Source organism: Stenella coeruleoalba (genome assembly GCF_951394435.1).
Source record: "Stenella coeruleoalba genome assembly, chromosome: 20".
NCBI classification, from domain to species: Eukaryota; Metazoa; Chordata; class Mammalia; order Artiodactyla; family Delphinidae; genus Stenella; species Stenella coeruleoalba.
In genome coordinates this window covers 55,151,883-55,167,814 of record NC_137166.1, presented here as the reverse complement: position 1 = coordinate 55,167,814, position 15,932 = coordinate 55,151,883, and the positions used below count along the sequence as shown (strand labels likewise).

The 15,932-nt window shown below is 48.4% G+C and overlaps 1 protein-coding gene across 17 annotated transcripts in view; it reads right to left on the bottom strand.

The window, feature by feature from the left end:
* The window catches only part of CDC42EP5 (CDC42 effector protein 5), a 231,634-nt gene that overhangs the window by 89,266 nt on the left and 126,436 nt on the right, over positions 1 to 15,932 (bottom strand). For 11 of the 17 annotated variants that reach the window (XM_079906965.1, XM_079906968.1, XM_079906973.1 and 8 more), the window contains one exon: positions 13,433 to 13,566. The exons of 4 other annotated variants lie outside the window; for them this stretch is intronic. The gene's annotated coding sequence lies outside the window, so the exon portion shown is untranslated. Of the gene's footprint in view, positions 1 to 2,656; positions 3,446 to 13,432; positions 13,567 to 15,932 lie in introns of those variants that run through there. 2 more of the 17 variants (XR_013825239.1, XR_013825240.1) reach the window with 1 other exon arrangement.

The window sequence follows — 15,932 nt, the reverse complement described above, 5'->3', positions numbered from 1 at the left end:
AAAGGAGACTGTAAACGAAATGAAAAGACGGCCTACTCACTGAGAGAAGTATCTGCAAACGATGGGACCAACAAGGGATTAATTTCCAAAATATACAAACAGCTCATGGAGCTGAATATCAAAAAACAAACTACCAAGTTAAAAATGGACAGAAGACCTAAACAGACATTTCTCCAGAAGACATACAGATGGCCAACAGGTACATGAAAAGACGGTCTACATCACTAATTATTAGAGAAATGCAAACCAAAACCACAGTGAGGTTATCACCTCTACCGGTCAGAACGGCCATCATCAAAAGTCTACCAATAATAAATGCTGGAGAATGTGTGGCGAAAAGGGAACCCTCCTACACTGTTGGTGGGAATATAAATTGGTGCAGCCACTATGGAGAACAGTATGGAGGTCTTTTAAAAAACTAAAAATAGGGCTTCCCTGGTGGTGCAGTGGTTAAGAATCTGCCTGCCAATGCAGGGGACACGGGTTTGAGCCCTGGTCCGGGAAGATCCCACAGGCCGCGAAGCAACTAAGCCCATGAGCCACAACTACTGAACCTGCGCTCTAGAACCCGCGAGCCACAACTACTGACCCGCGTGCCTAGAGCCCGAGCTGCGCAACAAGAGAAGCCACCACAATGAGAAGCCCGCGCACCGCAATGAAGAGTAGCCCCCCCAAAAAAAAAAAAAAAACCCCAAAAAAAAAAACAAAAAAAAAAAAAAAAAAAGAGTAGCCCCGCTCGCCGCACTAGAGAAAGCCCGCAGGGAACAACGAACACCCAACGCAGCCATAGCTAAATAAATAAATTTATTTAAAAAAAAAAAGAGTTACTGTCTGGGGGACAAGAGGTGGGGAGGAGCAGAAACGACTCAGAGGTCTGGATGGAGAGGAATGACCAGAAGGTGCTGCTGTGGATAGAAACAAGAAAGTCAGAGAGGAAGGGTCTGTGAGAAACAAAACCGCGTTCCCAGTGCAGGAGGCAGGTGGTGGTTCCTCTGTGTGTCAGTTGACAGGATTAGAAATATCCCCCCGAGCCTCCTTCTCCCCTGGGGTCATCCGTTCTGTGACAGCCCCACCGGCTCCGCTAGACAAGCAAGGCAGACAGTGGAGGAGCCCTCAGTGCTTCACCCGCTTCCACCTCACATACAATGAACCCATCCAACAGCCCTGGCCCGAAGCCCCGCGAATCCATGACCCTGGTCCAGCACCACAGTCAAGCTCGGCGGCAGACTCAGGACTGGTCGCTGCAACCCAGCACCTCCTTCCTGGCTCTTCCACCCCAGGGCCTCACTCCCAGCTGAGGAATTTGATTCTCATGGCCCCAACCTGATCTACTGCAGGACCCTCCCCTAAAAATAATTCTTCCAGGGTCTCCACCTGCCTTCAAGTAAATTCCAAGTATCTCCACATGACATTCCCTGAGGCTGACGATCAGAAGGGGCTGACCTCTCAGGACCAGCGAAGCTAACTCCTACCTCAAAGCAAGCTCCTCCCAGTTAACCACCTCCCCTCCCCAGACGCACACCTGAGTTCTCACCACACTTGTGTCTTCTCAAGGGGTCATCTTTGAGCCGATTATGAAAACCACAGACCCCTTTCCAAACCACCTAGAAGTCTTCCTGATTCATCCCACTCAACTGCGAATGTATTTTGTTGTAGGATTTCTGGAAGCGTTACATAAGAAAACCTCATCAACCACTCAGATACTGACCCACTCATCACCTAGTGGTCAGATGGTGCCGGAGCTCTATCACTGTTTATTACCACCACAGTCCTCCCACAGTCCAATCCCTGCGGAGCGACGACCATCTCAGCACAGCTGTGTGTTCATACCTTCCTTTCCGGAAAATTACCCTCTTGTCTCGAGGATAAAATCCAGGCACACTTGCAGGGTGCACTAGACCCTGTAGGACCAGGGCCCTGCATCCCCTGAACTCCAGTGCTCAGAACAGCTCCCCCTCTTCCCGGCCCAGGGTGCCGGGCCCTCACCACTCCTGTGCTAACCTCTATCAGCTTGGGTCTCTCCTTCTCCAGAAGGTCCCCGCACTTCCATCACAAGCTTGCTGGGCTTCCACCTGTCACTGTGCCTCACTGTTTTTCTCCTTCTGTACAACTGAACAAAACTAGACCCAAATTATTTATTGTCTAAATAGGTATTGTCTGGTGTCATCATCCGAGCTCCCTGAGTCCAGGGAAAGAATCGGTCACCGTCACCAATGAATCTCATGTCTGGATATTGTAACTGCTCAATAAACGTTGAAGGAAGGAACAAATTTCGCATTTTCAGCATCTCGGGAAAGGGAAGGGGCTTCTCCAAGGTCACACAAGTTCTATGAAAACCAAAATCAGAACTGGAACCAAGCAGTGAGCTGGGCAGTGCCACGCATGTGTCTCTTGCTTCCATGGTGTTTGGACTGAACAGACCCAAGGGCGCCCCTTCCTCCAGACTCGGACCACCCTCCAACCTTTTTTCCAGTCACAACCTTGGAATCACACACTCAGCTCTCCTCGCCCTCCGGGACCAGCCAACACCACTTTCTGAGCTTAGCTCCTTACTGCCGACCAAGCAGGAGCTCCCAGATTCGTCACAATTACTCCGCCAGGTGGAGGCCGCAGTCACCCGCCTGGTAACGTGCGTCTGCCGCTCTCCCACACCTACCTGTCTCTGCGCTTCTCTTCCCACACGACGCAGCAGCTCGCGAGGGCGTGAGACATCGTTTCGCGAACGGGCCGAGGAGAAGCCGGAGGGCCCGAGCCCACTGGAAAAGGCAAAAGCAGCGCTGTGGCCGCGCCCTCTTCCAGGACGTGCCGAAGCCGTCCCAGGAGCGTGGGAAAGCCCAGGACGCCGTGGAAGCCGCCCGGCTGACGGAGAAGAACCTGCGCCAGGCCCTGTGGGTCCGCAGGCCCTGGGCTCTGCCCGCGCAGACTCCACCTCTGGACTTCCTGGAGCCACTTCCTGGATGAGCAGGTGAAGCTCATCAAGAAGATGGGCGACCGCCTGACCAACCTCCGCAGGCTGCTCGGCCCCCAGGCTGGGCTGGGCGAGTGTCTCTTCCAAAGGCTCAGCCTCAGGCACCACTAGGAGCCCCTGGAGCCCAGCGGCCTGTGAGGAGCCCCTCCGGGCTCAGGGCTTCTGCCTGCAGCCTGTCCCTGCAGCCACTGGGCAGCTTGTTAACCGCCCGGGAGCCCTCTCCGCGCCCTGGGCGGAGCCAAAACTGGGCTGCTCCTAGGCCCTGCCCTGCATCCTCAACTTCCTGTCCCGGGACGAGTGTCACTCTCTGGCTTTGGGTTTGGCCCGAGGAGAGGCAGAGTGCGTGGGGTCTGGTGAGACCCACATGTGGTCTGGAAGGTCCCAGAGCCTGCTGTCTCCTGGGCCCCATCCTGCAGGTAGAGCAGCGTGAGGCCCTGGGGGGCTGTTCCTCTTTCTGAGAGGCTGCTATGAAGGAACCCGACGTGTCACACAGAGCCTGCACCTTGTCAGCCCCCGCGTGTCTGTCTGTCCTGCTGGCTCTGTGGACTTTGTGAGACACCAGCACGGCTGGGGACCATGGGAGGCACAGCCACGACCCCGACCCTCACTGCCCTTCTCTGCCTCAGTGAGCTTTGGGGAAGGGAGCGGGGTGAGGTCCCCTCTCCTCCCAGGTCTGAAGGTGAGAGACCCCACGTCTCAGGAGATCAGTGGGGGCAGAAACTGTGGGGGAGGAAGGATGTGCTCAGCCCCAGATCTGACCCCAGAACTCAGGGCCCAGACCAGGCCTGGAGCATCTATGATGTGTGCTGGGGGATGGGCGCTCACAGGGAACTCTCTCCCAGGGCTGAGTCAGGGCCCGTGGTAAGTGAGGCCCCCCAGACCTCCTGCTTCAACCCAACAACCCCCTGGTCATCTGGGGGGAACACAGCAGGTCTGAAATGATGCTGACCTGTCTGGGAGGGGCCTGGGGAATGACAGCTGGGGAAACTGAGGGGAGAAGGGCACCCCTAACTCTTCAGGTCTGATCCCTTTCCAGGGGTCCTCCCCAAACCCTCCATCTGGGCTGACCCAGGTGTCATGGTCACCAAGGGAAGCCCTGTGACCATCTTGTCTCCGGGATCTCTGAGGGCTGATGTCTACCGTCTGTATAGAGAGAGGCCCTCTGGACTCTGGGAGGCTAAGGCCCCACAGGACTCCAGTAACAAGGCCAGTTTCCCCTTTGAATCCTCGAGCTCAAGCACTGCAGGGCAGTACCAGTGTGTCTATCACAGCAGGAAAGACAGGTCAGAGTGGAGTGACCCCCTGCCCCTGGTGGGGACAGGTAGGAGGGAGGACCCGGGTCCCCTCCCACTGCGGCAGCGTCCTTACAGGCAGAGGGAGCAGAGTGTGGGCTCAGGCGGACGGACGTCTCCCCTCACAGCCCACACCTGCAGTGAGCAGGGTGAAGGCCCCCCTTTAACCCAGCCCCTTCCCCTCCCTCTCAGCAGCCGCGCCCTGTGGCGGCCTCAGGAGGGGGCGTGTCCCTGGCAGCTCACAGTTTGCAGTGGGCACTCTGCACCTGCTGAAGGAGGGAGGCGCCGACCCGCCCGACGCTAGACATCGAGGACCCATGGGACGGGACAGGCCGTGTGCCCTGTGGGCGCCCTAAACTCCTCCCGTGGGGGAACCCGCGGATGCTATGATTCTCCCAGCTCCCTGCACATGTGTGGTCACACGCCAGTCACCCTCTGCATCGCCAGGTCACAGGTGAGGGCCCCCCGCCCCATCGTTTCCTGGACCCCTGACCTGAGCCTTGTGCCCAGTGAGCCCTGGGGTGATGGGGGGTCAGGGGCAGTGGCCTCCTGGGGCAGAACCACTGGCGGGAGGCCTGGGAGGGACCAGGAGAGCTCTCACTGCAGCCCCAGTGAGCAGTGTGGGGTGTGCGTCCCCCTCGGTGCCACTGTCCCTTCTCTGCAGGGGTGTACAAGGAGCCCTCCCTCTCAGCGTAGCCGGGCTCTCTCGTGCGCCGTGGAGAGAGCCTGATCGCCGGTGAGCAGCCCCTGTCCTGCCCCACGTCCTGACTGTGCTGTCACGGTGCTGGGCCCAGAGCCCCCCCTGGTGGTGATGGGGTCCTGGGAGGGGTCCTAGAGCAGTCTTGAGATAGGGCAGTGGTCCAGGGAGAGTGAGTGAGAAAAATGGAGCGGGTGCCGGGAGATAAGAGAGACCCACACAGAGGGGCTGAGAGCAGCTGAGAGGGGGTCACAGACAGGGTCCCTGGAGAGAGGATGGTGGTCCCTCAGCTCAGGGTCAAGGGTGTGTTGGGGGTGGATCTGTACACATCACGACCTTCCTCGCCCCCAGGAATGTACAGGAAACCCTCCCTCTCAGCCCAGCTGTAGGCCTCAGAACCCTGCAGAGAGAACGTGACCCTGCAGTGTGGCTCTGAGGTCTGGTCCGATCCCCTCCATCTGTCCAAGGAGGGGTCACTCACTCCTCTAATGCACCTTCGTCTGCAGGACACGGCTCCACCCTTTCAGAGCAACTTCACCTTGAGTCCCGTGACCTCAGCCCACAGTGGGACCTACACGTGCTACAGCTCACTCAGCACCTCCCCCTCCCTGAGGTCACAGCCCAGCGACCCCTGGAGCTCCTGCTCTCAGGCGAGGAGCCCCCTCCCCATATCCATCGAGGAGCCAGACCCTCGGCTCACAGCCCTGTCCCAGGGGAGCTCTGAGCTGGAGGAGAAGAAGGGGGACACAGGGACGTCAGCCACAGGTGGCCCCACCCCACGGAGGGAGGGACAATACAGGGGGAGTCCCTCTCCCTCTACTCCACTCACCCCACCCCAGGGTCCAGGCAGTGCTAGGTGTGTGCAGAAGGGAGACAGAAGAGCGGAAGCTCTGAACTTTGAGGGAAGACGTGCAGCTAAGAACAACATGAAGATCCAGACACGCGCCACATCCTCCTTCTGTCCTTGTTCCAGGCAGCACTGGGGGCCTGCAGACTCTCACCCACATGCACGAACGCCATGTCTGCTGAGTAACAGAGTCCTTCCTCTTAGCCTAGAAGAGACACAGTCTCCCCAGTCCTGGGCTGAACTTCTGTTAACCCTTCCCCACTAAACCTTTACAGAAGGGTCGCTTCCCACTGGACCTGGGGCTGGGAGTGGAGATGAAGGAAGGAGGGGGCTTCATGTCTCAAGTATAACTGGGGTCACTGGTGCCTATTGGGTGGTCATAGTGAGAAGAAATGCATGAAGGGGAAGATGCCCAGCTGAGAGAGGGAGAGAAGAGCAGGTGCCCTCCTCACCTCTGTCTGGGTGCTGATTCCTAGGAGCACTTAGAGTCATCATGGCACCTATGGAATCAGCCCCACAATATGAAGGGCAGAGTGAAGGTGGCCTCTCATTTTCGGGTCAGGGAGGCGGTGGGATTCACTGGAGAGCTACATGTAAGTCATCAAATTAGAACACTCCCTCACACCATATACAAAAATAAACTCAAAATGGTTTAAAGACCTAAATATAAGACATGACACTATAGGACTTTCCTGGTGGCGCAGTGGTTAAGAACCCGCCTGCCAGTGCAGGAGACACGGGTTTGAGCCCTGGTCTGGGAAGATCCCACATGCCGTGGAGCAACTAAGCCCGTGCACCACAACTACTGAGCCCGTGCTCTAGAGCCCGCGAGCCACAACTACAGGTCCCGTGTGCCACAACTACTGAAGCCCACGCGCCTAAAGCCCGTGCTCTGCAACAAGAGAAGCCACTGCAATGAGAAGCCCACACACCACAGTGAAGAGCAGACCCCGCTCGCTGCAACTAGAGAAAGTCCTTGCGCAGCAACGAAGACTCAACACAGCCAAAAATAAATAAATTAAATAAATAAATTTTTTAAAAAAGACATGACACTATAAAACTCCTAGAAGAGAACATAGGCAAAACACTCTTTGATATAAATTGTGCCAATATTTTCATAGCCTTATTTATTTTTTTGGCCGTCCCGCGTCTCTTGCAGGATATTACTTCCCCGACCAGGGCTTGAACCTGGGCCACGGCAGTGAAAGTGCTGAGTCCTAACCACTGGACCACTAGGGAACTCCCAACTGTACTAATATTTTCTTAAATCAGTCTCCCAAGGCAAAAGAAATAACAGCAAAAATAAACAAATGGGGCATAATCAAACTTAAAAGCTTTTGCCCAGCAAAGGAAACCATCAACAAAATGAAGACACAACATACGCACTGGGAGGAAATATTTGTAAACAATGCGACCAAAATACACAAACTGCTCATGTGACTCAAACTCAAAGAAACAGACAACCCAATCAAAAAATGGGCAGAAGAACTAAATAGACATTTTCCCAAAGACATACAGACAGCCAACAGGCTCATGAAAAGATGCTCAACAACGTTAATTACTAGAGAAATGTAAAGCAAAACTACAGTGAGGTATCACCACGGTACAGTCACCAGGGCTAACGTCAAAAACTGCAAATAATAAATGCTGGAGAGGGTACGGAGAAAAGGGAACCCTCCTACACACTTGGTGGGAATGTACATTGGTGCAGCCACTGTGAAAAACAGTAAGGAGGATGCGCAAAAACCTCAAAGTGGAGCTACCACATGATCCAGCCGCCTGGGCATACGTCTGGAGAAAACCATAATGTGAAAAGATACGTGTACCTCAGTGTTCATAGCAGCACTATTTACAAGACAAGCCACATAGCCAAGACATGGAAACAGCCACAGTGCCCATCAACAGGTGATGGATTAAGAAGATATGGGATATATATGGTACATATATACACATACATATATATACGTAATGGAATATTATTCAGCCATAAAATATGAAAATTGCCATTTGCAGCAGCATGGATGGAACTAGACAATAGTATGTGTAGTTAAACAAGTCAGAGAAAGACACATACCATATGATATCACTTATATGTGGAAAATAATACAAAGAAATCTGTACACAAAATAGAAACAGACTCACAGACACAGCAAACAAAATTATGGTTACCAAAATGAAGAGAAGGGGCAGGATAGAAATTAAAATCTCATCTGTTATGAGATTAACAGATGCAAACTACTATATGTATAATAGATAAGCAACAAGGAGTTACTGTATAGCACAGAAAATTATACCCAATATCTTGTAATAACCTATAAAGGAATATAATCTGCAAATCACACACACACATACACACACACACAAAAGAATCACTATGCTGTACACCTGAAACTAACAATATTGTAAATCAACTATACTTCAATTTTAAAAAGAAGTATAATTGATATGACAAGAGATGACAGAAAATGCAAAAAAAGAACTACAGGCACCACAAATAGTCAAAGAATCTTGAAAAACAACAAGCTGGAGGAATCACTGCCAGATTTCAAAATATACTACAAAGATATAGTATTAAAACAGTATGCTGGGCTTCCCTGGTGGCGCAGTGGTTGGGAGTCCGCCTGCCGATGCAGGCGACACGGGTTCGTGCCCCGGTCCGGGAAGATCCCACGTGCTGTGGAGTGGCTGGGCCCGTGAGCCATGGCCGCTGAGCCTGCGCGTCCGGAGCCTGTGCTCCGCAACGGGAGAGGCCACAACAGTGAGAGGTCCGTGTACCACAAAAAGAAAACAACAACAGTTTGGTAATAGAAAACAACAAACAGATATATAGACCAACGGAACAGAATGAAAATCCTAGAAATAAACCGACCCGTGTGTAGTCAACTAATATTTGACAAGAGAGTCAAAAGAGTACACAATGGGTAAAGGACAGTCTCTTCAATAAATGGTGTTGGTCATATATACAATGGAATATTACTCAGCCATAAAAAGAAACGAAATTGAGTTATTTGAAGTGAGGTGGATGGACCTAGAGTCTGTCATACAAAGTGAAGTAAGTCAGAAAGAGAAAAACAAATACCATATGCTAACACATATATATGGAATCTAAAAAAATAAAATCGTTCTGAAGACCCTAAGGTCGCAGACGTAGAGAATGGACTTGAGCACATGGGGAGGGGGAAGGGTAAGCTGGGATGAAGTGAGAGAGTGGCATGGACATATATACACCACTAAATGTAAAACACATAGCTAGTGGGAAGCAGCTGCATAGCACAGGGAGGTCAGCTCAGTGCTTTGTGACCACCTAGAGGGGTGGGATAGGGAGGGTGGGAGGGAGGGAGATGCAAGAGGGAGGGGATATGGGGACATATGTATATGTATAGCTGGTTCACTTTGTTGTAGAGCAGAAACTAACACACCATTGTAAAGCAATTATACTCCAATAAAGATGTTAAAAATAAATAAATGGTGTTGGAAAAACGGTGTATTGACGTGCAAAGCACGTCATTAGACCTTTCCTTATCTTGCCACTACATTTTGGATTAGAACATTTACGATTTACCCTCTTAACAACTTTCAACTATATACTACATTACTGCTAATTATAATCACAATGCCGTGCATTAGATCCCCAGAACTTATTCATCCTCTACCTAGAAGCCTGAAGAACTGTAGTGTGTTAATTTTGCCTGCTGTATTATATACTGGAAACATCCTTGTAGTATTTTATTGTCTATATGTGCAAGTTCTTCTAGGTTTTATATGGCAAAAATCTCCTGGGTAGCATAAACATATTTGAAAATCTAAGGGATAATGATGCATTTCTTATTTAATGGACTGTCTTATTTTGTATAACCAGAAACAATGTGGAGTAATTCCTTTTGTCCCAGACCTTCACTAACACGGGTTATTGTCAGACTTTAAAAACAGTTTGCTAGTCTCACATTCAAGATATTGAATTTTTAGATTAAAATTTCCCCAAAGAAATCTCCAGGCCTAAATGGTTTTACTTGCAAATTCTAGAAAACATGTAAAAACAATAATATTAATTCTACTCAATCTCTTCTAGAAACTAGATGAGGAGGAAATGTTGTATTAATTTATGAGGCCAGACCAACTCTCATAGTAAAAGTAAAGAAAACGAAAACAAAATGAAACAAAAATTTGCAGGCCAGTCTCCCTCATGAGCATAAACACAAACATCTTCAACAAAATATTAGCAAATCAAATCTAACAACATACTTTTAAAATACTACACCACATCCAAGTGGGACTTATCCCAGGAATGCCACATTGGCTTGATATTCAAAAATCAAGCAACCAGGGCTTCCCTGGTGGCGCAGCGGTTGAGAGTCCGCCTGCCGATGCAGGGAACACGGGTTCATGCCCCGGTCCGGGAAGATCCCACATGCCATGGAGCAGCTGGGCCCGTGAGCCATGGTCGCTGAGCCTGCGAGTCCGGAGCCTGTGCTCCGCAACGGGAAAGGCCACAACAGGGAGAGGCCCGCCTACCACAAAAAAAAAAAAAAAAAAAACAAACAACTGGACAGAAGACCTAAATAGACACTTCTCCAAAGAAGACATACACATAGCCAAGAGGCATGTGAAAAGATGTTCAACATCACTAATTATTAGAGAAACACAAGTCAAAACCACAGTGAGGTATCACCTCACACTGGTCAGAATGGCCATCATCAAAAATCTACAAATAATAAATGCTGGAGAGGGTGTGGAGAAAAAGCAACCTTACTACACTGTTGGTGGAAATGTAAATTGTTGCAGCCACTATGGAGAACAGTGTGAAGGTCACTTAAAATCTAAAAACAGAGTTACCTTATGATCCTGCAACCTCACTCTTGGGCAGATATCTGGAAAAAACTCTAATTCAAAAACATGCATGCACCCCAAGGTACCTAGCAGCACTATTTACAACAGGCAAGACGTGGAAGCAACCTTAATGTCCATCGACAGATAGATAAAGAAGATGTGATATATGTATAATAGAGTATTACTCGGCCATAAAAAAGAATGAAATAATGCCATTTGAAGCACCATGAATGGACTTAGAGATTATCATATTAAGTGAAGTATGTCAGAAAGAGAAAGACACATATCATGTGATTTCACTTATATGTGGAATCTTAAAACATGGTACAAATAAACTTATTTATAAAACAGAAATACATTCACAGACAGACAAAACAACCTTATGGTTACCAAAGGGGATAAAGGGGGAAGGGATCAATTAGGAATTTGGGATTTGCAGATACACACTACTTTACATAAAATAGATAAACAACAAGGACCTACTGTATGGCACAGGGAACCATGCTCAATATCTCATAAAAATCTTTAACGGAAAGAATCTGAAAAAGAATATGTATATATAAGTGAATGACTTTGCTATACACTTGGAACTAACACAACATTGTAAATTAACTATACTTCTATTTAAAAAAAAAAAAAAGAAGTAATTTTGCCGCCACTGCGGGTGAGGGAGAACCCTAGTCCCCTTAAGTGGAGGATGCCCTGGTGTCTAGGTCTGTGGTCTCTTCAAGTGCTGACTAATGGCATTCTCATTTCTCTCATTAGAGACTGTGACAGATATCTGTTTAGTCTTCTCATTTTATTTCCTGTGTAGATTAGCTATTGTTTCTATTTTCCCATTTCTGGTCTCACTAGGATGCATTCTAGAAAAATTAATCAACGTTTTAGGCAAGATGGCAGAACAGCAAGTCCCAGCTCTCATCCCCGCACATAAACAGTGACAAAACTACGGTATTTGGGGAAAATAAATTTTATGCGAACTGCAGGATCCAGTTAGCAAGGTGCGACACCTCGAATGAGCATAGAACCAAGAAAAACCACTTTGAAAGGATAAAAGGAGCAGTTCCCTCCCCCGTCCCCCCTCCCCCAAGCTGGCACCCTCAGCGCTGAGAGCCTCCTCCGTTCGGCCCAGGCCAGAGGGAGTCAAGCTGCACCCACATCCCCAGGCTCCGGGCACTGCCTCACAGACCTCCTGGCCTCTCATCTCACTCAGAGCCCGAGGCCACAGGCCCATGTCGGGGCAGCAAAAGAGGAAGAGAGGGACAGGCGCTGTAGTAGCCGGCAGAGCCTGGCAGGATGGACAGGAGGACCGATCCTGAGACTTCTCCCTCAGGAGGAGGAAAATGGAGCCCGCCCCCACCCCCGCCATCCCCCGCACTCCTCCAGGGGAAGCGGGGACACGGTGAAGGCACACAACTAGGAATCCTTCCCCAGGAGGGAGGGACGTGGAGCTGCATGTCCACAGAACACGTCTGAGAGGCTCCAGAATCTCTGACTGGGCTGGTCTGCAAACTCCGACCATAAAGACTGGAAGAGGTGGCTGTTTCTTCCAACACACACACACCAAAGCAAAGCTGTAAGACCCACGAAGAACCAGGGAATGTGACACTGCCGCAGGCAAGACATAAACCGTAACAGATGCAGGTCTATCAGACGCCTAACTGCTCAAACTAACTGTCTCAAAGAAGCTCCGTGAGCTATCTTCCACAAGGGTGCCAAGAACACACAATTGGGAAAGGATAGTACTTTCAATAAATGATGCTGGGAAAACTAGACGCCCACATGCAGAAGAATGAAACTGGACCCTCGGCTCACACCATATATAAAATCAAGTCAAAATGGACCAGAGACTTAACCATAAGGACTGAAACCATAAAACTACAAGAAGAAAGCATAGGGGAAGAGCTTCTTGACGTGAGTTTGGACGATGGTTTTTTGGATATGACACCAAAAGCACAGGCAACAAAGACAAAAATAGACAAGGGGATTGCATCGTATTAAAAGCTTCTACACAGCAAAGGAAACAGACAACAGAGTGAAACGGCAACATATAGAATGGGAGAAGATATTTGCAAACCATGTATCTGATAAGGAGCTACTTGTCAAAATATACAAGGAGCTCACACAACTCAATGCAAAGTAGTAACAACCCAATTTAAAAAACAGGTAAAGGACCTGAATAGGCATTTCTCAAAAGAAGACATTCCAATGGCCAAGCAGTACAGGAAGAGGTGCTCAGCATCACTAACCCTCAGGGAAATACAGATCAGAACCGCAGTGAGATATCACCCCACACCTGTTACAATGGCCGTTATGAAACAGACAAAAGATAACAAGCGTTGGGCTTCCCTGGTGGCACAGTGGTTAGGAATCCACCTGCCAACGCAGGGGACATGGGTTCGAGCCCTGGTCGGGGAAGATCCCACGTGCCACGGAGAAGTAAGCCTGTGTGCCACAACTACTGAGCCTGCGCTCTAGAGCCCACAAGCCACAACTACTGAAGCCCGCGGGCCTAGAGCCTTTGCTCCACAACAAGAGAAGCCACCGCAATGAGAAGCCCGCGCACCGCAAGGAAGAGTAGCCCCCGCTCACCGCAACTAGAGAAAGCCCACACACAACAACAAAGACCCAGCGCAGCCAAAGATAAATAAATAAGTTAATTAAAAAAAACGATAACGAGTGTTGGCAAAGTTGTGGAGAAAAGAGAACCCTATGCATTGTTGCTGGGAACACAAATCGGTGCAGCCACTGTGGAAAACAGTATGGAGTTTCCTCAAAAAATTAAAACTAGAACTACCTACCATAGGATCCAGCAATTCCACTTCCGGGTATATAGCCAACGCAGATGAAACCACGATCTCGGAGACATATCTGCACTCCTATGTTCACTGCAGCATTATTCACATTAGCCAGGATATGGATACAACCTCAATGCCTGTCGAAAGATGAAGAGATAAAGAAAATGTGAGATACGCACACGCGCGCACACACACACTGGAATATTATTCAGTCTTTAAAAAGAAGGGAATCCTTCCGTTTGGGAAACGTGGATGAAACTGGAGGACATTATGTGAAGAAAAAGAAGCCAGACACAGACAGACAAATACAGCCCGAGCTCACTTCCCTGGGGGATCTAGAATAATCAGACTCATAGAAACACAGGAGAATGGTAGTTGCCAGAGGCTGGGAAAGGGGTCAGTGGGGAGATGCTGGTCACGGGGAACAAAGTTTCAGTTACGCAGTCGAGTCACTTCTGGAGATGTGATGTACGGTGATGTGACTACAGTTCACGATATTCCATCGTAGACTTGAAATTTGCTTACAGGATAGACCTTAAGTGTTCTCACCACACACACACTCACACACAAATGTTCAGTATGTGAGGTCATGGATATGTTAATTAGCTTAATTGTGGTGATTATATCACAAGGTAAGTGTATATAAAAACATCAAGTGGGACTTCCCTGGCGGTCCGGTGGTTAAGAATCCACCTTCCACTGCTTGGGACGCAGGTTGGATCCCTGGTCAGGGAACTAAGATTCCACATGCCACGGGGCAACTAAGCCCACAAGCTGCAACTACTGAGCCCATGCACTCTGGAGCCTGCGCACGCAACGAAAGATCCCGCTTGCCACGGCGAAGATCCTGCGTGCCACAACTAAGACCCAACACAGCCGAGTAAATAAATAAATAAATAAATGCTTTTTTTAAAAATAAAAACATTAAGTTGTACATCTTAAATATACACAATTCTTGTTACTTATATCTCAATAAAGCTGAAAATGTTTTCTTTCATTTAATTACACCAAGCACATTGGTAGTTATTCCATCTCTAATTTTAGGCTGTTACTCCCATGTTAACATATGTATTTACATTTTTATTTCTAAACAGCTATGCATTCTCCTCCTCCATGAGAGAAGACAATGTTCTCATTATACGTCACCTGAAATCTGGGTACTCCATATACGTGCATGTGCGTGTGCACATCTGTGTGCCTGTGTGCACACGTGTGGGTGCATCTGTGGGTGCGTGTACTAGTTGTGTTAGTTAATTTTTCAGTGCTTTTCATACCATTTTTTTCTCATATGACATCTCACTTTCTCCTTTACATCTCTTAGTATTCCTTTCACTGAGTGTGAAAATAGTAAAATATCTAAGAACTTGCGTCTCTGGAAATGCCTTCTTTCACTCTCATTCTCTCTTTATCAAGTTACTTGAAAACATTTCTTATTTCAAATTAAGTGTGTGACTCAACTACTGGGAGAGGAACATACAGGTGATGGGTAGGGCTCCATCCCCACCAGAACCCTCCTTCTCTCTCAGGAAGACGCAGCCTGACGTGGTGGGCTGAGCGGAATGGACACAGCTCCCGCAGGTCACACGTGGTGGCTGGAACCTCCTCGCAGTTAGGGATTCACCCTCTGATGAGCCTTTCACTTTTGTCCCTTAAAAATAATTTGGCTCAGTGTAAAATTCTTCCCAATTAATTCCCTGAAGGTATTTCTCCAGTATCTTCTGGCATCGCCTTGGGTACGGGGTAGTCTGGTCCCAATGAGCTTGTCATTCTCTTAATGGTCATTTGCATTTTCTACAGGAAGTAGTTTCAGGACATTTGTAGGGCCTCAGGACAGTCGTCCTTGATTTTTTTCAGTTGAAATGTTCACAAAATAGAATTAACCATTTCGAAGCATACAATTCAGTCTGAGATACTTTTTTTTTTAATTTAACTTTCATTTTCTTAATTTACCATGAAGGGTCAACATACAGATGTCACTTTTATATACAGGCGTCCTAGCACTTAGGTGGCCTGTCCTCATCTCTGAAAAATGTTCAATTCTTCATTTCTTTGGCCGTTGTTATACGTCACGACCTTTCCTTCTGACACTTACAATAGATATGACGTGGGCCCTCCTCATTCTATTCCCCAAGTATCTTGAATTTCCATTTCTGGTCTCTCAAACCTTCATGTGGAACATTTCCTCGATATTGTATTCAATTCCATAACTGGTCCCTCAGCTGTCTTGTCCTTGATGGGGTGACATTTTTTAATGTGTCCATCCTACTGGATTTGTCATCTCTACCTTTTCTAACTCTTAATAACTGCCCTTTCTTCTCTAAAATAATCCATATGGTTGCCTCCCTTTATTTTTCAGATACTTAAACACGCTTAATTTAAATCGACTGTCATATTCTCCTACTGATTCTTTTTTTCATATTTTTATATCAGCAAAGCCACTAATTGTGTTGTGATACAATCAAGATATTCACAGCAAGTATGATCTACATTTTTTTCACCTCTT